This window comes from Macrotis lagotis, chromosome 1 (genome assembly GCF_037893015.1).
Source record: "Macrotis lagotis isolate mMagLag1 chromosome 1, bilby.v1.9.chrom.fasta, whole genome shotgun sequence".
Classification (NCBI taxonomy): domain Eukaryota; kingdom Metazoa; phylum Chordata; class Mammalia; order Peramelemorphia; family Peramelidae; genus Macrotis; species Macrotis lagotis.
In genome coordinates, this window is record NC_133658.1 from 243,675,556 (window position 1) to 243,697,952 (window position 22,397).

Here is a 22,397-nt window from a genome sequence, read left to right on the forward strand (position 1 = left end):
GAGAGGATTAACGATTGGTGAAATGGGGTGCCTTTTGAAGGAGGTCTAACTTGAATTGAACCTTAAAGGGAGTTATAGGTTCCAAGAGGCAGAGATCATTATGGAGAACATTCCAGGCACTGGAGACAGCCTGTGTGAAGATATGAGTGCAGGAAATGGAATATCTTATACATGGAATAACAAACGAAGATTGGTTAGAGTGAATTGAGGAGTAATGTATAATCAGCCTAAAGATAGTTTGAAAACAGATGGTGAAGGCCTTTAAATGTGAAACAAAGGCATTTATAGTTTTATAGTTTATAGTGGGAATTTCTTTTGAGTATAGTTTGAAATAGATAGCCCCAGAGGTCCCATTTATTTCTCAAGATCTATTATTTCTTCTAAGATGTAATGGTGAAATGCTAAAGCTTCTCTAGCAGGGGAATTGCACGATGGGCATCAGTGAATACCACAGTAGACCACCCACAAGCAACAAAACAATATATATTGTCAAGGACATATGTAACCAGAAAAGGAAGTGGGCTGTTCAAGGAATGAAAGGCACCTGGGGCAAAGCACAACAGATGGAGTATTTGGTACCCATGAAATGTTCAGTGACCTAAAAGGAAAATTCCATTGTATTGAATAAATCTTCTTTTGAGATATGGAAGTATAGAATTTTTACAAATCACTCAGAATGAGAAGATATGGATAACTTGCAATCTTTATCCCTAGGTGGGAGGGGAAAGAAAAAGGAACAATGTGCCATATGTTTTGCTAAGAGGTTTACCGATCTCATTTGATTTTAACAATAATCTCGAGGTAGGGACTAACATTATCCCTATGTTAAAGGCAAAGATGCTAACATTATTCCCATGTTTCAGCTTAGGAAACTGAGACAAACAGAGGTTAAGGGATTCATCTAAGATCCCACAGCTAGGAAATGTCTGAGGTTGGATTTGAATTCAAGTTTCCTGACTTAAGGCCCAGCACCTTATCTACTTGTCTACTTAGCTAGAGGTTACTCACACTAATGAGATCTCAGATCTATTGATATGTGGAAACAAAGGTGAAAAGGTATCCCTATACCTGCTCTGAACATACCAACTGAGGCCCCTTTTGAAATCTCTCATCATCACACTATTCTCTATCTGTTGTACCATGCCCATATGGTATGACTTCTGATCCAGAACCTTCTTAGTAAACAAGGTAATGAAGAAATGGAACACAAAGCTGTGGTTATGTTTTTTTTTTAATAATTGGGAGGAAGATATATTATAGAGCATGAGTGGTGAGGCTCTAGAGTTGGAGAAGACATTTGAAAGCATGGGATAGGGAAAGAAAATTTTAGGACAAAAAGATATTTTTATTTTCAAAAGTAGCATATTAGGGGTGACTAGGTGGTACAGTGGATAGAGCACTGGCCTTGGAGTCAGGAGTACCTGGGTTCAAATCTGGCCTCAGACACTTAATGATAATTACCTAGCTGAGTGGTCTTGGGTAAGTCACTTAACCCCATTTGCCTTGCAAAATCTAAAACAAAAATAAAAAGTAGTATATTAAAGTCTCTTTTCCCTTCTTGTTATGTTTTCACATGTTTCCAGATGTACAAAAGAGGCAGCATGGAAATGATTCTAGATTTGAATTTAGAAGACCTAGATTTATGTTCCTGCTTTCACCAAATCCTTGCTGTATGGCCTTGATTAAATCACAGGACCTCTTTAATTCTCAGACTTCATTTATAAAGCCATTCAATTAATTAATCAGTCAACAAACATTTATTAATGACCTACTGTACCAGGCTATGTGTTAAATAGATATAAAAACAATAGAAAACTCCCGGAAAATGTCCCTGTTCTGAAGAAGCTTACATTCTTTTGGGAATAGCTGGGTCTACAGACTACATCAAAAGGTTGTTATGGGAATCAAATAGCCAAGAAAATGTTTATAAATTGTAAAATGCTTTTCAAAAGTAAGGGACAATTATTATGAGTACATTCAATTAAATTCAAGTCCACAAGCTTCTGTAAGCCCCTACTATATGTAAGGTACTAGGTCATAAAGATAAAACCATGCAAACCTTGTGATGGGTAATATATATATATACATATATATATATATGTATATGTATATATTCATTCCTATTCCAGAGCTAATGCACTCTATAAAAACCACTTTACAAGATGTTACATATATTTCAATCCCCTCTCCTAATTTTCCTAAATTTAAAAAACAAAACAAAAAACCAACAGACATTTTCCAGCACCTCTTGATACATAATGGTTTGAAAATTCCCCAAACATTTTCATCTATAAGTGGGAGCAGCTTGAAAATGCTTGAATAAGCAGGAGTGGGGTGTGCTGAAAGAAAGGGCTTGGGTATCCTGGAATTGTTTGATGGATTATCTATATGATGATAATAATAGCTGGATGTTTAGTACTTTGTAGACCAAATATTGTTTCTTCTGATCTTTATCCAGATGATTGGAGTCATATAGACCCTCCTTTGTTCTCTTTTCATAGATATCTCTCCATTTTTATTTCCACAAACCAATGACTCTAGAGCTAGAAGATCCTTCCAATCCCCCCTTATCTTGAAGGAAACTGAGACTTAGAGGAATAAAGTGATTAAGTCAAAGGTCATATAGCTAATAAAATAGATTTAAACCCAAGTCCCGCCTCACCTATTCCACTGCTCCTCACTCAGATTCCTTTTTCTTAAACCTTGTTATTTTCTTAGAGTTAGGGTTTATCTTAACATACCATTCTTTGCTTGGCACAATTCCTATTTTGATCCACAAAGGGGGGGTTCTCTTCATTCTATTATTAAATATTTTTATTGGGACTAATATAGCTTCCAAATTAATCAATATTAAAAAAACACTCAACAACTCTTACTAGGATAGGAATCTAAAATGACCGACTTATTACCTCTTTCATTTTTTTAAGAATCTTGTGCAGACAATATAGCACTGAATGTTACTTTTATTCTTAGCTACTTCAATAAATTCAACCCCATATTATAAGAGAGAAATGAATACCATCTTCCAGGTTACTGTTAAGTTTCTAAAACTGGACTCTTAAAGAGTTTGGCCCAATCTTCCACTCAATGCAACATTGAGAAGTGGTCATCTAGTCTCTCTGCTTGAATACTTCTAGTGATGAATACCTCACTAGGCATCTCATTCCATTATTGGACACTTTTAATTGCTAAATCTGGAGGTATATTTCTGTTCTGGGGTTGAGGCACAAAATGTAGACTAGGACAAAACAAAGGAAGGTTGTATGACCTTGGATCTTTCAAGGGGTGAGGGAAAAGATGAGATCTGAGAAGGCTTCACCTAGGGTATGGCTGCCTGGGGGAGGAAATTCTACCTCACAACTTCATATGTTAAACAATTATTATGGGCAATTATGTACAAAGATTAGTTGTTTCTACATTATTGAAGGATTTCAAGTGCTGTCAGAACCCTCTAAATTTTTGTAACCTAGGTCAGAGCCCCTGTTGCCTTGCCTTAGTTAGTTTTTGTTAGAAAACTCTTCCTCATATTGAGTAGAAACCAGTCTTATGAGGACAAAGTTCCCTCTTGAAATATTCCTTGTTGAGACTGGGCAGCACTCATTTCCCAGTGATTGGTCAGGTAGTCAGGAAGGGACCACAATTGACAAAGACATTGAGTTGCATAGGAGAGAGTTTTAAGTCTTATTTGACTTAGATAAGTTGTAGGTTTCAGAAGAAAGTAGAGATGAACACTTAAGGATGAGATAGATATGAGCTAGCCCTTCTTTGGGCTTTTTGGGAGTGGGAGCAATAGGCAGGTTATGAATGTTAGACATTTCCTTCTCCCCCAGTCAATTAATAAACAAAAATTTGCTTAGCAACCTGATTTTATACATACATACATACATACATACATACATACATATCCTCAATATATTGAGAATTTAAAGACAGTGAAAGAGTCCCTGCCCTCTAAGATCTTACATTCTGGGGAGGGGGGGAGAAGGGATCAGGGTGCCTGGCACTCTATCTCTAACCTAGGGAAAGCAATAGCATCATGGCTTCCTTCTTTATTTAACTAGGATGATCTCATTCCTCAAAGCATTCTAACTGGTGAGGAGATGACTCCCCAGAGATGGCTATGGTATCTCTAGAGTTGAACTCTGTCTTCTCTAGGTGAGTTAAAGTTTATTTTCTTACCACCTTAATCTATAGCAGCTCCACCTGCTCCTCTGCTCCTCATACAGTTTGGCTCTACTCCTTCTCATTCAATGGTTCATTTTACCTGGGGATTCTTCGGCAGCTTTATTAAGACTATTCTAGGGAATAGAAGAGGGCAGAGCCCTTGAGCAGGGGAAACCTAGGGGGTTTCTCAATCAATACTGCTGTTGTAGCCCAGCTGGGAAGGAGGTCTTCCAAGTGAAAGCACCTAAAAAAGGGACTCTGGGACATTCTTCCATTCTTCTTGAGGCCACTCAGGGACATCTTTCAGAAGCATTTCAGACTTTGCAAAGGATTCAGAGATGCTTCATTTTTGTACAGTGAGCCTCTTTCTATACTTCATAGTCTGTAAAGGGGGAGCAGAACAAAGAAAGCCTAGCCACGTGTCTCCTGGACATTCCTGCTTTTCTGGCAACACACTTATCGTGCCCCTACAGATGGCTGGGGCAGTGAGGTTAGAGGTAGGGAGCTCCTGCAGGAGTAAAGCTGTGGGGGCGTGGTCCCTCCATCCCTACAAGTGTGGAACCTACAGGGGTCATTCCACATGTTGGGGCTGGGTTGCCCTCTGGCTGGGGTGGGGCAAGGGGGGTGGGAAGAAAGAAAAGCCTTTACTAGGAAGGGACCGATATTTCTTAGTGCAATGAGAGCCAGGTGGAAAAGTAATATAGGATAAAGATATAGAAAAGGAGGCAGAAGAAGAAAAATAGGAGGGGGAAAAGAGAAGAGAAAAAGAGAGCAGAGGAGCAGAAAGAGAGGTGGTGGGTGAGGCTGAATAGGTGAAAGAAGTAGCTTCCCACTAGTTACAGTAAGGGGGTCAGAAAAGGAAGAGAAGGGACAAATCTGATGATAAAGGTGGACTTCCAACTAAATCTTTTGCTCTCCTCAATAATACCTTCTGTGCAAAAATCCCTCATGGACATAAGAAACTAAAGAAACACCAATTCCTGGCTCCAAGTGACTCCACCCCTAGCTCCAGAATGGGGACAAAAGCTCAGAGCCTAACCTTTTCCCTCTACAGATATTTACTGTTTTATCCCCGACACTTCCCACTGATCCAAGAATCCAACAAAGTTTAATGGAATGAGTGAACTAGAAGTGCTATAATGGACTTACTGTGCTGACTGCCTAGGTCCCCCTCCCCCAGCCTCTCCTATGAATTTAATTTTTTTTTGAGATGCCCTAAGCATTGGTATTTGTTTTCTACTTACCCCAACCCAGATAGTGGTGAGCTGCTTGCTTCCTCACTCCCTCAATTAGTGGTGCTCTGGGCTTCTCTCAACATCAGCACCACTGTTCGCCTCTCAAGATGACATCATCTCTGAGTGCTGTGATTGGATAGATGCAGGTTGCTTGGCAATTGGACAGTATCTTCTGGAGGAGCAGGGATTGCCTAAGTAACTCTTGGAGAGCCAGGGAGCTAGAGGATGATGTCACACAAAGAACCTATTTTCTAGGTTGTACAGGGTACTGGGGCAGCAGAGGTGAGGGTGGGGAAGGAGATAAAGTGGGAGTGGTGATAGGAAGAAACAGAGGAATAAAATAGCTCTGAAGCAGTCATGGAGGGTAAATGATGAATGATATAGAAAAGTTTGGGCTCTTTTGCAAATCTGGGGGTGGGAGAATATAAAATATAGAAGAGAAATGAGGAGAACAGATGAACTCTAAATATAGATGCTGGGATTTTTTGATGCCCTGCTTTTAGATATGTAGAGAGAACTGAAGGGAGGGCATTAATCCTTGTTCTGGAGGTACAAGGAAAGATAAAGGAAAAGTGGGTCTGTTTCAGTATTAAGACTAAACACAGGCTTTTCCCCTTGTCAGTAGCAAGAAATCACAGCAGGAAGAACACTGGAATGGAAGGCAGGAGCATGCAATTCTTGTCCCAATTCTACCTTGAGCAAGCTGTGTGGCCTTGGGAAAATTCCTTTACCTCTCTGAGTCTCAAATTCTTCATCTTTAAAGTGAAGAGTGGAATGTGATTAGATTTCTATGTTCCCTCTGATATACAACATCATATTCCATAATTGTCTTTAATTCACTTTATTTTAGGTGGACCAATGAGGTTCACAAATGGGTCATAGAAACATTTCAAAAAATTGGTTGTGATAAGAGAAGCTGCTATTTACACTAGACTGAGATCATACTGACCTCTAAGAACAAGAGTCTGCTGCTCAGAAGGGGAGGAGTGGAAATGGGGAAGGGGCCATGACTGTGGAAGGTTTGGAAAGATCATAAAAGGGGCACTGATGGACTGTGGTGAACTGGTGTGCCAGTGTATCATGGGTAGTGCAATTGAGTCAGTAATATTGTTGTTGAAACTTGAGAGGGGGTACTGATAGACTGACAGGAGGTTGGAGAAGTGATTGCTTTTAATCCATCTTCTTCAGGGGAATAATCAATAAAGTCAGGTTCCTGAATGAATCAATATTTCAATTGACTCATTGGGAATTCCAGATCTCTTGTAGTATATGTGACACTATGTCAAAAACATATTTTCAGGGTTGATGCAACTTCTGCAAATATGTGCAGCAACATAGAGTGAGGCAAAGCTGCTTCCATTGGTTCCTGGAGTCATACGTTGCTAATTTTAGACCTATCCAGATCCTGTTACTACTCTATCTTACAATGAGAAGGATGGGGCAAAGATCTATGAGCCCTCCAAGATAGCAAGTTGCTACATATCAGGGGTCTTGAGTGAGGTCTCTTCCTTAAGATCAACCCAACAAGATCTCTCATAAGTGCTCACTTCTACTATTTACTAACCATTAGACCTTGACAAGTTACTCAATCTCTCTGGGTCTCAATTTACTCATCTGTAAAATGAGGGTCTTTATTTGAGGGTATCTGAATATTTATCAGCTCTTCATCTATGATCCCATGACCTCTTTGCTCCTGTGATCAATGTCCTTAGCTCACAGGAAAGAAAGAGAAATTTAGAATGACTTTAGGATCAGAGTGTAGTATAAAAAGATGTTCAAAACATGCTGTCAAAATAAAGAGAAACTTCTCTCAATCAACTGGAGTTGAGACTTTTGAAAGTTTAGGGAGTCACAAGAAGTCCAAATGAGAGACCTTGGCAAGGTGAGTAATAAGATATGCCATGGGTAGTGATGGGTAGAAGACATCAGGGTGTATTTGAGGGGTGTTGCTCAGAGGACCCTGGCCAAACCAATCCAGTATTTGACAAAGGGATGGATACCATGTTGCAGTCTGTGTGTATGGGGGGGCGGGCTTAACTTATTTCCTTTGTCTATATATATGCAATATGTATACCTAATGTATGAAATCAGGAATCCTATGAATGCTTTTGCAGGTGAAAAAAGGAAAGATGTTAGCTATGGATTAGCTAGGATACCAAGTAACTGTCTGTGGTTCCAGACTTAGTAAAAACTCAGAGCTGAGTGTTGAAGTCCAAGTGGATGATGGATAGGAATTACTGGCAATCAGAAGCATTTCATACCCCTTCCTATGCCTTCACTCTAGAATCAAGAGTGTCCACAGCTGGAGGGGTGGGATGAGAGTTGCTACTGCCCTCACCCCTACTAGGTTTCTAGGAGTTGGAGTTGGAAATGGAGATCTTTCATTTTCTCGTAATCCTAATAACATACCTAGGGAGTCCTTAAAGGCCAGAATCAGGAAAGGCATAGAATTGGATAAGCTAAAGTCATATAAGCCCTGTATCTTTATAGCACTTTTAGCTTTGCAAAGGATTCTTCCCTTAAAGACCATGTAGGTAGGACAAGTATTTTTAGCTCCATTTTACATTTGGGAATGTGAAGTCTAGAGAGGTTGAACATTTTGCCTAGGGTCATACAGTTTATAAGTACTAGAGTTCACAGCCAGGGTATCTAACTCCAATTCCAATGTTGCTGGTATTGCATGCACCACCTGACCTGGAAACTGCTAAAAACGGTAGTTAGGTGAGACTAAAATAGTATTGTTAGTGCTTCTGGTATCTTAAAAGTTAAATTAGCTTCAGGAGGCTGTCCTGAGAAACTAGCCACCACTGCTTCTGTGAGAAGATGCCTTCAGAGTTCCTAATTACTCAGAAACACATTTTGGAAAAAGAATAGAAAAGAAAGTAAGTGTCTGTCAGTTGGAGAATGACTGAAGAAATTATAGTTATATAAACACAATGGAATATTATTGTTATGAGAAATGGGGGGGGGGGACAGGTAAGTGGCACAATGGATAGTGCCCCAGGCCAGGAGTCAGACTCATTTTCCTGAATTCAAATCTAACTTCAGACACTTACTAATTATGTGACCTGAAAAGTTACTTAACTCTGTTTGCTTCAGTTTCTTTATTTGTAAAGTAATCTGGAAAAGGAAATGGCAAACCACTCTGATCTTTGCCTAATGGGCAGATACAAATGAAAAACTACTGAACAACAACAGAAATGATGAATATGAATAATTCAGAGAAACATGGAAAGACATGTGTGAAGTAATTTAAAGTGAAATAATTAACTACACTAATAAAGGGAAACAACATTGAAAGACTTTTAAACTCTGACCCATGTAATGACCAATAGTAATTTCAAAGGAGAGGTGATAAAGCATGTCTCTCATTTCTCTAAAAAGAAGTGGTGGGGGGCAGCTAGGTGGTACAGTGGATAGAGCACCGGTCCTGGAATCAGGAGGACCTCAGTTCAAATTTGGTCTCAGATACTTAATAATTACCTAGCTGTGTGGCCTTGGGCAAGCCACTTAACCCCATTGCCTTGCAAAAAAAAAAGAAGTGGTAACTACAGGTGTGAAAAAGTTTCTAACATGTATTGGCTTATTTTTCTTAACAATTATTTGTTAAAAAGAAGAGTTTTCACTGACCCTGGAGTCAGAAGTACCTGAGTTCAAATCTGGATTCAGACGCTTAATAAGTATCTAGCTGTGTGGCCTTGGGCAAGCCACTTAACCCCATTGGCTTGCAAAAAACCCTAAAAAATAAAGAGTTTTATGGGGGGGCACATACCCCTGGAAATGGATAATGAATAATAGTAAAAGTAAAAATAAAGTAAAAATAATTTAAAAAGGTAAAAAGAAGCATATGGGGAGAGTGGTCCATTTTTATGTTGGGACACTATTTGAACTCTGATATTCCTCCTATACTAAAGGTAAGGAAGCTGGAGCCCATGATGAAGCTATCTCCTTTGAAAACTGTCATCTCCTTGATGTCCCTGTCTGTTTTGTCAATAGTAAGATTGGGATACCAAAGCTGCAGATTAGGGCTGCTCTCTTTCCACTAAGATTATTCCTAAAGCTTTTCCAAGAACTTCTGTGTTACGTTGGGGTTGGGAGTGCACAGTTATGAGTGGCATCTGGTGTAGAATTCTCAGAGGAGGGAGGAGTAGATTTAAGTTTCAGAGAGATATAATGAGAGCAAGATCAGAGTTTCTAAACTTGGAATTCATGGGTTCATTGGTCATTAAATTTTGTTGGGGGGAAGATTAAATTTTTCCCATTAATCTTAACTGAAATTTAATACCTATTTCCTTCAATTATTTAAAACATTTTATTTTTTTAGCTTTTTTTTTTTTTGCAAGGCAAATGGGGTTAAGTGGCTTGCCCAAAGCCACACAGCTAGGTAATTATTAAGTGTCTGAGACCGGATTTGAACCCAGGTAATCCTGACTCCAGGGCTTTATCCACTGCACCACCTACCTGCCCCATTTAAAAACATTTTAAAAGGACTTCATGAGATTGCTATTTCCATGACACAAAGAAGGTTAAGATAGATCTAGACCAACCCTCCTATTTTACAGATGAGGAAACTGAGATTTAGAAAGGTGGACAGTTTTATAGTATATATAGTAAAGCATATTGTAAAGCATATAGTAAAGCAGGATTTGAATTCAAATCTATTGCCCTTGGGCCTGGTTCAGTGGGTAGAGCACTAACCTTGGAGTTAGGAGGAGGTTTGAATCTGGCCTCAGACACTTGATTCTTATTAGCTGTGTGACTTTGGGCAAGTCACTTAACCCTGATTGCCTCACATCCAGGGTCATCTTCAGATGTCCTGATTCATATCTGGCCACTGGATGCAGATGATTCTGGAGGAGAAAGTGAGGCTGGTGATTTAGTACAGCACCCCATCACTCAAGTCCAATTCACAAGCTTGTCATGGAATTCCCTCTCTAATTTTCTTAGAAAATGAAGGACAAACATTAGTTGTTATAGAAATTGTTTGTCAGCAATTTGAAGAGCAAGATAGTGAGGAGGAGAGGCAGGAGAGTGAAGGACTTGCGTCTTTCAAATGCCCTAGAAGAATTGTTGGTGAAATTGGTGACATTTAGCCTGGAGAAGAAAGAACATAGGTGGAATATTATAGCTGCCTTAAAGCATTTGAAGGATTGTCAGAGAGAAGGATTGTCAGAGAGAAGGATTAGATTTGTTCTGCTTGGACCTGGAAAGTACAACCAGAAGCAATGGATAGAACTTATAGAGAGGTATATTTCAGTTTAATATAATTTAAAACTTCTTCAAAATTATAATTGTGCAATGGGCAGCCTTGGAAGGCTATGGTTTCTCCCACCTTTCCCTATACTCAGTAGAGGTCTTCAAGGAAAGGCTGGATAACTATTTAGCTAATAATGTACAATAATAATAATAATAATAATAATAAATAAATAAATAAATAAATAAATAAATAGTGTGCTAGATACTGTGCTAAGCTGTGAGGGTTACCAAAAGAGCCAAAAGACAAAAAGGGAGGGAGGGAGGAAGGGTTTAGAGAGAAAGGCAATGAGTTCTGTTTTAGACATCTGCTTAACTTCTAGTTTGAGATATCTGAAAGGCATTTAGAAATGTGGAACTGGAGTCAGCAGAGAGATTGGGACAAGAAAGATAGATTTGAGAATCTTAATCATATATATGGTAATTAAACACATGGTAGATGATGAGATCACCAAATAAAGTGGAATAGAGGGAGAAGAGAAGAGAGTACACAAAACCCTGAGGGACACCTACAGTTAGAGGGTATGAGTTGGAGGAGGATCCAGCAAAGGAGAGTGAGCAGTCAGATATGTAAGAGGAAAACCAGGTGAGAGTATACCCAAAAGCATAAAAAGAATAGTATCAAAGAGGAGAGAGTGATCAATAATGCTAAAAGACTGCAGAAAGGTCAAGGAGAATGAGGATTGAGGCTATTAGATTTGACCATTAAGAGATCACTAGAAACTTTGAAAGGATGAATTTCAGTGGAATAATGAGGTTTGAAGCCAGATCATAAAGGGTTAAGAAGAGACTGAGAGGAGAAAAGATGGAGATACCTATTGTAGACATTCTTTTTGAGTTAAGCTACAAAGGACAGAAGAGTTATATAGGATGATAGCTACTGGGGATGGAAGAGTCGAGTGATGTTTTTTTTCAGACCAGGGGAGGCACAGGCAGGTTTATAGCAATAGGAAATAACCCACAGAGAAGGAAAGATTGACTTAAAATAAGTGATAGTGGGAATAATAGAGAGGACAATCTGTTAGAAGAGACAGGATGTAATGGGATCACTTGAACTAAGGGTTAGCTTTGATAAAGAGTAAGGTCACTTAATCATGTGAGACAGGAGTAAAGGAGGAAAAAGGGGCAGAAGGTACCAGAGTGATAGGAGATGAGGAAAAAGGGAGAAGCATCTTCATGATAAGGGGCCTCAATTTTTTCTGTAAAATAAGGAATTTTCAGCTGAGAAAGTGGGGCAAGGGGAAACCATAAATTTGAAGAGGGATGAAAAGATTTGAAAGAGCTGATGTGGGGGGGGGGGGAGTAGGAGAGTAAGTTAATAAGGGAAGTATAATACCATTGCCTGACAGCAGTGAGGGTCCAATTGAGATTATGTAGCAAAAATTTCTATTGAACCTAGAAAGAATGGTTGTATGAATTTCTTCTTCATTCAACACATGTATAGGGATAAAAGTAGTGAGTGACAGGAATGATCTAAGCCTGAAATTGGCAGGTCTAGGGTGTTATGATAAGGGGGCTTGAATTGTAGAGTTCAATTGTGGAGTTGAATTGATTCACCAAGGGGTCAAGATGGGGGAAAAGAGGAGAGAGTGGCTAGTGCATGGGAGATGACCTAGGAGAAATCTGAGGGGTCAAGGAACTGAAGGACATAGTGTAGGTGAAGAGTAGGGTTATTTAAGAGAAGGCAGGAGAGGTGAAAAGTCAGTAATTCATGGTAGGATAAAGGAATTTCAGAATTTTTTAATATTTGTGGGTGATGACAGAAATCATGGATATGATCATCTTTGTAAGTGATGATGATGATAATGATGATTGTCCTTTGTTCTCAAAGAAGAGTTTGACATCAGGGAAATGATACCATGACAAGCATATGAACTGGATTTGAGTGAGGGGGTTATGTGCTAAGTCACCAGTGTCATTTTATCCTCCAGAGCCATCTAGGACCAGTGGCCAGATATGAATCAGGATGATTGGAGATGGTCCTGGATTCAAGGCAATCAGGAATAAGTGACTTGCCCAAGGTCACACAGCTAGCATCTGAGACTGGATTTGAACTCAGTTCCTATTGTTTCTAGGGCCAGTGCTCTATCCACAGCACTACCTAGCTATTTGAGGGAGAGTCAATATATGTGCTGAAGTCCCCAAGTATGGGAGTAGGTATTGGGGAAGAGAGAAAAATTGTAAACCAGGTATCAAACTCATTGAGGAAGAAAGACCAGTGACCTGAGGATCTGAAGACAGCAGCTACCAAGATTTTGATCACATGGTTCAGAGGAATAGCAGAAAACTTGAAGAAAAAGAGGTTAACACTGATGGAGGAAGGGGGAGCTCTGAAAGTGGCAATTGGGTGTAAGCAGTATTCTAACTCCCCTGTATTAGCCAGAGAAACAAGAGGAATGATTGAAGGTTACCAGGGAGGCCATCATTAGCAGGAAGTCACATTTCTTTAATGCTAATTCTTTTAAAGATAAAGCTGGGACTAGTTGATTTTCAAAGACCCTTCCAGCTCAGAATTTGGGATTCTGTGGTTATAATGGCAGCATCCTTTCCATTATACTTTGTTGCTCTCTGTCAGTTATATATGAGTATATATTTTTTCAAAATTGTATCAAATTGGGTGTAGAGCAAAAAAATGGTGTATTGGAAATTAGGAAACCTGAGTTCTACTTCTGGGTCTGCTGTTAAGTAGTAGAGATGAACCCTGGGCAAGACATTTTCCCTTCTCAAGGCCTCATTTTCTCACCTGTGAAATCTGGTGATCAGTTCAGATAAGTCTCTAGGTGTTTCCAACTCTAAAAAGCCTCTCCTGTTATTCTCAGGCAACCAATGAAATATGCATAATGCAGGACTTGGTTTTATCTTTGAAGTTTGTTCTCAGGAAATGCTAACAAGGACTTGCTGTGCACAGAGATAGGGGGTCTGGCTGAGCCCTGGGGCAGCCAGTACCTGAAAGGCAGTTGTCTTGATTGTTTCAGCCAGATTCATCAGCCTTCTTCTGACTAGAGATAGAGTTAAGGTTTCAAAAGGAGAATGAACCAAGTACTGTAGAGAAGAGAGCAGCCTCTGGTTTATCTAAAGCTGTTTCAGCCATGCTTGGAAATTGTACTGACCAGTACTTTCATCAATAAAGGGAATATCTGATGAGGCAGCTCTCTCACCATGTACATTGCTGAGATTGTGCTGTCACTTGCAGTCTTAGAATATTGTACTGATAAGTTATTTGCCCAGGCTCATGCTTGCCCATGCCAGTAGGGGTCTAAGTAGGAATTGAACCTAGTTTTTCCTGACTTAAGACCAGTCTTCTGACCACTTCAGCACACTCTTTACCATGGCTGAGATGCACAGCCTTGTTTTTAGAACCCCTTGTAGCCTTCAAAACCCAGATCAAATGATATGTTCTACTCAAAGTCTTCGCTAGGGGCTGATCCTCCAGTGACTGGTACTCACCACCAAAATTACTTTGTATTTATTTTATCTATATCTTTTATTTATTTATTTTTAGGTTTTTGCAAGGCAGTGGGGTTAAGTGGCTTGCCCAAGGCCACACAGCTAGGCAATTATTACGTGTCTGAGGCTGGATTTGAACTCAGGTATTCCTGACTCCAGGGCTGGTGCTCTATCCACTGCGCCACCTAGCTGCCCCTTGTCTATAGCTTTCTGGCTCTCTCTTCCTCTTTCTATCTTTTTCTCTCCATTTCCCTGTCTCTGTCTTTTCTTTCTCTGTCTCTGTCTCTTTCTTTTTCTTCTTTTACTCTCTTTTCCTCTTTATCTTTGTATTTCTTGTTCTTTTGTTCTCTTTCTGTCTCTTTTTCTTTTCTTAATTCTCTGTTTCTTTGTCTCTTGTCTCTTAATCTGCTTCTGTCTTTATCTCTGTTTCATTTTCTCCCCTCTCTCCCCACCCCCAATGTAAGTATTTTTTTGTCTTTATTCCCCCAGCACCTATTTAGGAAGATCTGACTTCAAGTTTTGCACCTGCTACACACTAGCTGTTTGACCTTGGGCCAGTGATTTGACCTGTCAATTAGTGTTCTTGGCAACCATCTAAGATCATATACTGCAGAGAACTTGCATTGGCAGAGCGTTTCCTCCCCCCACAGAGTTGCCTTTACCAAGTAAATCACAGATTCAAACCTTATGCTTTTTTTTTATTCCTAGATCTTAATAGTGTGTGACACATAGTGGGTGTTTAACAAAATACTTGTTACTTGAATTTGGGTCTGAAATTCCTAGTTCACCCTCACCTTTTCCTTTCCCTTAGGTCCACCAAACTTTGCTAACATTTGAAGCACCCCAAAGAGAATGGGGAAGGAGATGGTCAGCAGTCTCATCCCTTACCTGTTGTCTACAGCTATTGCAAATGTTTTTCTGCTGTTCAGGGACTAGAAGGGAAGGGGAATACTGTCAACCAGTTCACCTAAGGACAGGATCCATCAGTGTATCCCATTTCATGTATTCTGTAGCATCCGTTCTCATTCCCCCATACACATTTCATGGTAAGAATACCTGCACTGAAATATTGGAAGGGGAAACTCTCGTTTCCCCCTCAACCTGGCTACAGGATAAGCAACTTTCAGGAATAAGAACACTTCACAGCTGGGTCAGACAGAATGCATCTAGCTCCTGAGGAAGATTCCCAAGCTGGTGAGCTGTCATTGGCTTTTCTGTGGGTATGATGTCATCAACTTCCAATTATAAGACAGATCCTCCTTCCTCACTGGGAGAGGTGTATGAGTCAAAATCAGGAGTTGATTAACACTTTGTGGATCATAGGGGATTGTAGATAAGGTCATCTCTCCATCTCCACATATATATGCAAGTATATGTGTGTGTGTGTGATACTTACATATGATACTTATCAAATATACTTATATATATACTATAAAAATACTTGTACATTTAAATATTTTATTGCTGTTTTACTGTCTCTCTCTTCACCCCATCATCGCTCTTAACAAAGAAATACAAATACATTGGCCATGTCTTACGATCTATGACTAAGTCCATGCTTAATATTCATCACTTTTTTGTAAAGAAATCATAAATCATAGATTTAGAATTAGAAAAGACCTCAGAAGATATCTGTTTCAATCTCCTTATGTGATAGTAAAAGAAACTGAAGTCCCAGAGAGGTAAAGTCATTGTCTCTCTTTCCAAATGCCCCCTTTTCTCCTATCAGCCCCAGTTGTACAATTTCCAAATGAGTAATCTCATTAATTGGAAAAAGTAACTATTGTAACTATTGGCTTTACCTCATCTGAGGTCCACAACAACTCAGGCTCTGCCATGCACTAGTTATTGTGAAACTGAGCAGCTTGATAAGCCTCTTCAAATCTCAGTTTCCTCTTCTGTAAAACAAGGAGTTTGATTGGCTTATCTCAGCAGTACTTTTTAGTACTATAACAATTTAGGATTCTAAGAATCACCGAATTTCAGATATGGAAAGAACTTTAGGAATCCTTTAGTTGAAATTCTACCTGAAAAGAATTTTTACAATAGTTTATCCAAGTAGTGATTATACAGACTTTATTTAAAGACCTCCAAAGAAGTAGAGTTCATTCTCTGCCAAGGCAGCCCTTTCCACTTTGGGATAGTTCTAAATGATGGCAAGCTTCTTCCTTCCTTCCTTCTTTCCATCCTCATTCCTTCCCTCTCTTATTTCCTTCTTTTTTGCTCCTTTTTTCTTTCTGTCCTTCCTTCCTCACTTTCTCTCCTTTCTTCCTCTCCTTCCTTCCTTCCTTCCTTCCTTCCTTCCTTCCTTCCTTCCTTCCTTCCTTCCTTTCTTTCTTTCTCTCTCTCTTTCTCTCTTTCTTTCTTTCTTTCTTTCTTTCTTTCTTTCTTCTCTTCCTCATTCCTTCCCTCTCTCTCCTTTCTTTTTTCTGTCCTTTCTTTTCTTTCCTTCCTTCCTTTCTCTCCTTCATTCCATCCATCCTTTCTTTCTTCTTTCGTCCCTCATTCCCTCCATTCATCTTTTCCTTTCTTTGTTTCTTTTTTCTTTTTCTCTTTTCCTTCCAGTCGTCTTTCTTTCTTTCCTCCTCCCTTCTTTCTTTCCTTTTTTATTTCTTTATTTCCTTTGTTCCTTCATTCCTTTGCTCCTCTGTTCCTCTGTTTATTCGTTCATTCGTTCCTTTTATTGTTCCTACCTTTACTCTCTTGAACCAAACAGAACAGGTTAAATTCCTCTTCTAGGTGATTTAAAAGTTTCATAACATCTAGTCTGTGTAAGTCCACCCTTCTCTAGGCAAAATACTTCCACTTCTCTTAATTGAATCTCATGTGACATTTTACTGATTGTCAGTGACTTTCCTAAAATATGGCTCCCCCATTTTAGGACAAATATATTTAAAAGGGGATCTTTATATAGTAGAAGCAATAATTCCTCAATGATATTTCAATATATCAGAGTTGCATTAAAGTAGTTTGAAATTTAAAACTAAAATTTGAAAAATAAAACTAAAATAATTAGTATAATATATACTTTTGTTATGAGATCTAAGAATCAAAGGGTTGCAGGATTGTAATTATGTCATCCAGTTTCTACTGGTCAGTTAAAGATTTTAAAGAGAGAAAAGGAGGTGTGAGTGAATTTGGTGGCTTGCTGGGTGCTAGACTTGTCTTAGTGGATCAAGTTCTAAATTCATTAGCAAGACCTACATTTAAATCTCACCTCTGATACTAGTTGTGTGACAGGACACTTCCTCCCTCTAAGTCTCAGTTTCCTCATCTGTAAAATGGAGGTAACAATGCCTATGGTACCTGTCTCACAGAATTGTAAGACTCTAGTGGGATAGTGCAATGTAAAGTGCTTTATAAATTTTTAAATGTTTTATAAAATGTCAGTATTTTTTGGTGATAATGTCATAGACCCCTCCTTAATATAGATCATCAAATATGGAGGTGAGAAATCTCAGAGCTTTCATCCTAAGTAAGACAGAAGCTATTCATGATAAGCAATGAGGAAGGATAAAGATACAAAAAAATGACTCACAGGTTAGACAATTAGGTTTTTCCTTGGTCTGTATATTTACTTCTACCTAGCTCTCTCTGCAACCAGTTTATTCTTATTCTTTCCCCTTTTCCCTTTCTTATTCTTTTCTGGCTTCCATGACAAACTGCTATCCTCCTCTTTTAGTTTGTGTCATTCTAAAAAGTAATGAATTTAGACAATAGAAATATAAAGAATTGTCACAGAGGAAATCAGAGCAGTAACAACTGGGAAGATCAGTAAAAACCTCATGGAGAAAATTGTACTTCACTTGAGCCTTGAAGAGAGTTGAGGTTTCAAAGAAGGAAAGGTCAGTAGGGGGAGTATTTGAACTGGGGGAAAGCCTGAGTAAAGGCCTGTAAATGGGAGATAGCAATGATGTATATGAGAAACAACAAGTCATCCAATTTGCTAGAAGTAGAATGAATGAAGAAATATCCTGGAATCAATCAAGAAAGGCATGATAGACCCAAATTGTGAAGGGCATTAAATGACAAGCAAGAAAGTTTATATTGTATCTGGAGGCATTTGGGTGTTGCTGAAGCTTCCCAGGCAGGGCATATCACCATCAGATCTATGTTTTAGGATACCAGTTTGCCCAAGATCCCTCCTAAGACTTCATATAATATTTCCACTATGAGAGTGGAACAACTTCATAAGTCTACTGGATAGACCCAACCTAGTTTTGAACTAAAACCTCTTTTTCTTCTTTAGAAAAATGTAATTTTTCCTCCATCTCTGACCCTAGTACTTTTTTTTGAATGTCAACTCATTTCCCCCTCCCCTCCCCCAATCATTTTATCTCTAGGGGAAGGCAGAGGCAGCACTCTGACCTTAGTTTCTCTGTTAATAATCAGCTCTTGCAGTTAACTAAATATAGGTAGGGAAATTATAATGACATCAGTGTCATTATACTAGTGATATCACCAGTGATATTACACCATGTCATTATTCAGTAAACTGTAGAAATGAAAATTATTATGATCCCATTTAAAAGCAAACAGTCACTTGGAGGTGACAGCTGGGGAAATGTGAAAAGAAGAAAGAAAATATGTTGATCTATAAAGGGAGAATGTGATGAGTGCAGATAGAGCAGAGTTGAGACTATATTATTGGTATTGGGATCTTTTAAGGTACTCTGCAGGAGAGGGGGAGGGTAAGAGGAAAGGGGGACACAATAGAAAGAATGAGAGAGAGACAGACATAGAGACAGGGAGGAGGGAAGGACTGAGGAAAGAAAGGGGGGGAGAGAAAGAGATAAAATACTAAAGACTTAGAAGAAGCGAATGAGGAGGAGGGAGGTGGATAGAAGAGAAGGTAAGAAAGAGAAATGGAAAAAAAGGAGGGGAAGAGAACAAGGTAGATCTCAGAATGAACTGGTAGAAATTGGAAGCTCAGCTTAAAGAAACTAGTCAGATTTCCGGAGACCCAGGTTAGAAGAGAGAGAAAAAATGAGTGAGGAATTGTCAGTGAGCAGAGATCAGACAATCCTCTAGTTTTGAGAAGAGCATTTTGACTTGACTTGAACAGAAAATCATTTCCCCCTTCTAAAGGTCAAAAGGGAGCTAAGTGAAATATACTTTTTTAATTCGTAACCTTGTCATTTTTGTAACTTTTTCTCTCCCCATTTCGATAGTAAGCTCCCTGAGAGCAGAATTTCTTTTTTGTATTTAGTAAATACTTGCTAATTCATTTCCTCTAAATGTTGTAAAATATAGCTGTGCCCTTAACTGCATTGATTGTGCCCTGTGGATAAGGGTTTAGGTAGAATAATAATAAAAATAATAACAATGGTGAGATGGTGATGATGATAATGCTGAGTTTATTGTGCTTAAAATTTTCAGAATGTTTTAGATTTATGATCTTTTTGGAATCCCAGAATAGTATGTCCCCTATTTACAGAGAGAGAGGAAACTGAGGCATAGAGAGTGTTAGTGACTTTCCCAGGATCACAGTTCTTTTGAAGGTATTGGAAGCCTTATTATTTTGGATCACAGGAACAGCATTTTTATTTACTTCAACCAGGAAAATAAATTCTAGAGTTGAAAGGAACTTTTTGATGAATCATGTCTGACTCTTTGTGACATCATTTTGGGTTTTGTTTGCCATTTCCTTCTCTAGAAAGGTATCATAATTCTTATTTAATCTAGCTCCTCCATTTTGCAGAGGAAGAAACTGAGGCCTAAAGAAGTTGTAGTGTTGTATTGGGAAAAGTATAGAACCTGGAGACAAGAAAGACCTGCCTCTGATTCTGCTTCTGTATGACCATGGGCAAATCACTTCAACTCAGCATGCCTCAGAAAAATGGTGAGAAAAAATATCTGTCATTTACATTTCAAGTTGTTGCTGTGAAGGTCAAATATAAACTGCTTGGCACTTAAAGTTCTTCATAATTTAGTCCATTCTCTAATTTATTATTCTTCTGCCAAATCTTCTCTTGTCTTCTTGCCTATTTTCTATTCTTCCAAAATGATGCTTCATCTTTTGTTTCCATCTCTTTCATAGATCAGTTCTCCATGCTTGAATTGTTCTGGCCTCTAACTTCTATCTTGGCTTCCAAGGAGACTGAGCTCAAAGATCACCATTTGCAAGAGGCTTTTTCTGGGTCTTCTTGACCCATCTTCCATCCCATCTACTAAAGCCTCCCCTCTAAGATTGCCTTCAATCTACTCTGTATAGTTAGTGTTACCTAATTATTTACATGTTGTCTCCCCATTGAATATAAGCTCTTTGAGGGCAGTGACTATGTATTTGTCTTTCTCTATACCCTCAATACTTCACTTAGTGACAAATTCAAATGAGATATTGAATAGAAAGACTTTGTAAACCTTAAAGTACCTTAGAAATGGTGGCCATCATTTCCCTATGTCATATAAAAAGAAAGATTCTGCTAGAAGAGAAAACTGGAAGTGTTCCGGAAGCCTGGAACACAAATCATATGTAAATACATAGGGTTTCAAGCATAGTAATGTGGACTATAAAAATTTAAGCAAGTGCGTAAAAATATGTCAATAGGGCAATGAGGTACCTCTACCCCCTGTAAGGATCAGAGGATCATTGATTTAGAGTTAGGGGAGTCTTCAGTGGTCATCCAGTTCAATCACTGCATTATACAGATATGTAAACTGGGATTTAGAGAATTGTAGCTATAATCCTGTTTTGGGAGAAGACTTTTTGAACAGGAAAACTCTTAGATGAGGAAACTTAAAAATTTTCTTGGTATTCCTAAATATTTGTTGAGTCAAATTGAATCCCATCTTCAGTCTATAGAGAAGGAAGGCAAGGAACCTAAAAGAAGGGAACTTCTGTATAAGAAAAACTCATATCATTGCATCATAGGCTTAAAAACTGGAAGGAACACTTGTGATCATTTATTCCAACTCCTGTATTTCATAAAGATGGAAACTAAAGCCCAGAGAGGGAGGCATTTAAGGTCCCCACAGGTCATAAATATCTCACTGGGAATTTGAACCTAAGTCCTCCACCTCCAAAGCCTTTCCACACTGCCTCGTTTAATAGGAAAGAGTTAGAATTCCTTTTAACAGACTATCTTATTTGCTTGAAATATAATACCTTCTCATCTTGACTTCTTGGAACCTCTTGTTCCTTTTAAGGTTTAAAACACTTCCTACAAGGTACCATTCCTGATTTCTCCTCTTCTCAAAACTAAGGCTCATCTCCAGTCATCCTGATCCATATCTGGTCATTGGATCCAGAAGACTTTGCACCTCCTCATTTAAATCCAATTCACTTGTATGTCATAGTATCAACTCCCTGATGTCATGGTCCTCTTTAAGAATGAAGGACAAACAACAACAGCATCTCCTAGATCACTTTGTTTTTATTTTGTATTTATACTTAATTTACTCATCTACGAACATACGGTATTTCCTCCAAGTAAGATCATTAAGGTCAAAGACTGACTAATTTTTTAATTTGTATCCCCCAGGGCCTGGTCTATAATAGGAGCTTAATAAATTCTTATGGATTAACTGATGTGGATCTTTTAGTAACAAATGTAGGATCCTTGGTTAATTATCCTGAATATTTTATTTTCCCTTCTGTAACATTCTGTCTTAGTCTTTCTTCCCTACAAGAAGGGAAGGAAGGGAATAAACATTTATTAAGGACCCCTATTGATTGGACACCATGCTAAGCTCTTTACATATTTGAAGGCCAATGAGATCATATGTATAAAGCTCTGTCATATTCCCCACAAAAAATTAAAAACTTAACAATTGATAATGCCCCACTTCGTTTCTGCTATTTCCTGCCTTGGGGATCCTTAATTTGGGTGATTTGGAAAATTAAATTAGGTGAGTGAGGATGCTGTAATCATCAGCCCTATTCAGATATACATACATATGGGACTCTTTCTTGGATATAAGAACTCCTAATGGCTGCCAGGAGATGGGTGGGCAGGAACTAAATTAGGGGTGAAAGACAAGTATACCCAGGTATGTGACAGCAGGGAATGAGTCAAGAAACAGTGAGAGAAACCAGAATTGAGTGAGATAAGGCAAAAATGAAAGCATAGGATGAAGGTACATGGATGACAGACTCATTTGATTTCCAGATGACACAGAGCTGGGAAGAATAGCTAATAAGATGGATGACAGAGTTGGGATCTAAAAAAATAACAACCGTCTGGAAGGTGGGCTGAGGCGAAGGAGATGCAATTTACATTTCAGTGCTTCACTGTAACTGTGATCTCATTCATATGGTGATGTAGTAGAAGGACGACTGGATTTGGAATGAGAGGA

The 22,397-nt window shown here is 38.8% G+C and overlaps 1 long non-coding RNA gene across 1 annotated transcript in view; it reads left to right on the forward strand.

Annotated features, from left to right (window-relative positions):
* The first annotated feature begins 1,452 nt into the window (after positions 1–1,452).
* Positions 1,453–22,397, forward strand: part of LOC141504750 (uncharacterized) — a 28,310-nt gene continuing 7,365 nt past the window's right edge. Inside the window, exons 1-2 of the long non-coding RNA XR_012473469.1 lie at positions 1,453–4,155; positions 19,801–19,941. This is a non-coding gene — a long non-coding RNA (uncharacterized LOC141504750). The remainder of the gene's footprint in view (positions 4,156–19,800; positions 19,942–22,397) is intronic.